This window comes from Capsicum annuum, chromosome 10 (genome assembly GCF_002878395.1).
Source record: "Capsicum annuum cultivar UCD-10X-F1 chromosome 10, UCD10Xv1.1, whole genome shotgun sequence".
Classification (NCBI taxonomy): Eukaryota; Viridiplantae; Streptophyta; class Magnoliopsida; order Solanales; family Solanaceae; genus Capsicum; species Capsicum annuum.
Window position 1 is genome coordinate 111,748,352 of NC_061120.1, and position 3,657 is coordinate 111,752,008.

Sequence of the window (3,657 nt, forward strand, 5' to 3'; positions counted from 1 at the left end):
CTACACTGGTTATAGCCAAAGTCAATATAGTTACTTGTTTGAGATTACTACATCAACCCCCCATTTACTTTTCTTATTTTGCCCATTGACTACAACTATTGAGATCTGCAAACCACGTGTTCCCTTGGAAATCGACCCCAACCTCTATTGCGTTACTATATTTTAACAGTGATTGTATCATTAACTAATAGGAGGTATTGGTTGACTTCATTAAAAATTTGGCGCCGTTTCCTGAGAATACAGTGTTGATTTGTAAATTAAAGATGTTGTAGTCTTTAGAGTTTTTTCTTTTTTTGTTCTTAGTTGGGCATATATCGGTGTATGCCTAGCACATAGAGTAGAGGTAATCCCATACTCCCAGTGAATCTGAATATAGAGAGAATCCTACAAACACCTGGTAGGATGTCTGAGCAAAAAAGAAACAAACCTCCTGAAGGGGTTTGTGATGATCCACCTCCCCCTCCTCCAGAAGAGTATAGAATATAGTTGATTAGCAGACCGGTCAGCTTTTGGCTCTAGCAGAGAATGAGAGAAGAGCAATTGAAGAAGCTCAACGTGTAGCTAGGGAGGCAGAGCTAGCTGAGCAGAGACTAGCAGCAAACCACCAAGCAGCACTTGGAGGAAACTTGAACAGAGTTAGAGGTGCTCGTGTTCAAGTTATCCCAGCATATCAGTATGTGCAAACATATATATATGATGAAGAAGACTTGGGGTACATTGATCCAGCAGAGACTGAAGCCATAGTTCCTTCCGCTTTGCCCCCGGGCTTCAAGTTTGATATAAGGAGTGTAATGATCCAACTTCTAAATCTAAATGGTGTGTTTGTAGGTCTACCTACAGATATTTCAAATTTGCACATTACTAATTTCCTTGAGATCTGCAGTTCGTATATAAATCTAGGGGTGAATCAGGAGGCACTTAGACTAAGGAATTTTTGCTTCTCACTTACAAGAGAAACATCTTTATAGTTAGGGGAACTGCCAAGAGGATTTATCACTACATGGAACGAGTTGCTTAAACAATTCTTAAATAGGTTCTTTCCTCTATCTAGGATGTTGCAACTCAAGGATGAGATTATAACTTCAGGCAGGTGCAGTCAGAGTCCATGTACGAGGCTTGGTTTAGGTTCAAAAAGAAGCTGAGCATGGTTCCAATCATCAATTATAAGGGATGATCTTATTAGAGATATTCTACAAAGCCCTGACCAACAACTCTAGAGCCATGAAAGATACCATATCTGGAGGAGCTTTTATAAGACTATGCTAAGAGGCAGCTCTGGAGATGTTAGATAAGATCTCGCTTAGTAACCGAGGGTGGAAAACTTGAGAGGCTGAGAGGTGATTTGACACTTATGCTATTAGTGACTTCTGCAACCAGAAAGTAGGTGATGACATAGTAGCACAAGGATTGCATTGCTAAAAATGATCTTGGGCTACTAACAAAGTAGCTTGCAGCAATAACTTTCGAGAAAGTGAATGCAGTAGCAATACATGGATCAACTTATAAAGCATACGAGTCAGAATTGGAAGAGAAAACAAATTATCTGGATCATTAGATGAAACAAATTATCTGGATCATTAGATGGTGGGATTTTGAGTTTAAGAGCAAGGGATCCAAGATCAAAACTACTATAATAGATATAGAGACCATAGCAAAGAGTGAGATGGTGACTGTAGGAAGAAGGATGAATATAGAGAGAAGGGATATAGGTACATAACGCCTGGAAAATGTGATATAGAATCTAGAATGGAGGAGATGCTGGCTAAGCTGGTGAAGGGTTAGGAAAATCAGGAGGTTAGCCTTAAGGAGATTAAGGCTGATATTTCGGGATTGACCTAGAAGTTTGAGTGAAATACCACTGCTATCAAGCAGTTGGAGCACTATTTCAGGTATATATCTGCAACTCTGAACTAGAGGCAGCTAGGCACCCTTCTAAGTTCAACAATGCAAAATCTGAAAAACAATGGTCACATACTTGCTATGACCATAAAGAGTGGTATCACTACTATGGATCCCTTACAACCTGTTGTAGAGAATATTGATAATGAGACACCTGCTGTTGAGTCTGAGAAGGTAACATGTGATAAAGGTAACATTACTGAAGATAAAGGTAGGGTTCGATCATTGAGTCAAAAATCAGACAAATTTTAAGATAGCTCCCACCTTATCCTTAGAGATTGAGGCAGAAGAAACAGAAAGGTAAGTTTAAGCAATTCATTAATATGCTGAAAGAATTGAGCTTGGATATACCCCTTATCGAGGCATTGGAGCAGATGCTCATTATGATAGGTTCATAAAATAGCTGGTCACAAGGAATAAAGGAGCAACATTTGAGGATATTGATGGTATGCACCATCGTAGTGCAGTCACGACTAGTTTTTTGGTGTAGAAAAAAGGGTGATCCCGGTGTATTCACTATACCATGTACTATTGGGTCATCCCAATTTGATCGAGACCTGTGTGATTTAGGGACCAACATTAATTTAATGTCACTGGCCGTATTCAAGTAGTTGGGCTTGAACCCTCCAGAATTGACTTTGATGCGGTTGTTGATGGCTGACTGCATAGTGAAGAAGCTCGTGGAAATCTCTTTTGATGTGATCGTGAGGGTGGATAGCTTCTTCTTTTCGGCTGACTTTGTCATATTGGACTGTGAGGTTGATATCGAGATTCCCATTATATTGGGAAGACCATTTATGGTCATAGATAGAGCTGTAGTTGATATGGAAAAAAGTGAGCTAAAATTTTGAGTTAACGATGAGGTGGCAACATTCAACATCTGAAAATTAGTGAAACAGCCAACCGACATGAGGGTAGTGTCGGTAAATGATTGTATTGATGATCCTGGAGGATACTCCTATGGGTATAGTGGTGAATTCTGGGCAGTCAAGTTACCCGTGTTGTGCTGGAATGTTAAATCAAACACTACATAGGAGGCAACCCATGGGCTTGTTAGTGAATTTTAAGTAACCAACATAGCCACGTCATGCTGCGATGTTAAATCAAGTGCTGAGTAGGAGGCAACTCACTATTTTAGTGCTCAAGTTTTTGTCTCTTTGTAGATTTTCAGCTTTTGGACCTTACTCAAAATACGGTAAAAATTGCTATATTCATCAATTTCCTAGTAAGGGAACTGTGTGATCAACCTATAATGATCACAAGTCCAACACGGTAAGTTGACCAATAAGTCAAAAAGTTTAAATTTTGAGGATGAAAAATGGCAAGATATGGACTCTGCATTTAATTTTACTTTTGAGACTTAAAACTTAGGTTGAGGTACCATAAGTATCTAGAAAAATTTCAAAACATTGAGTTCGAGTTGCAGAAAAGTAGGCCAAATTTTTTGGTTCGACACCTGCGCCCAGCACCTGTAGGCTGCAAGTGGTACCTGCGCCCACTGTCGGGCAACAAGTGTGGAGCACAGGTTAATGCCGCGGCTAAGTCACTTTGTGGGCCTAATTTTTAATTTAAATTTTGGGCCCACTAACATTTAAATATGACCTAAATTATCCCTCACCTATATAAAAACATTCTTACCCTCATTCTAACTTATTCTGATCCTCAAAACTTCACTTTTCTCTTTGAATTCAAACTTCCCTGTTTAAACATAAGCTAACCTCACACTTAAGTAAAAGCTAAATTGACATTTATTTGAGA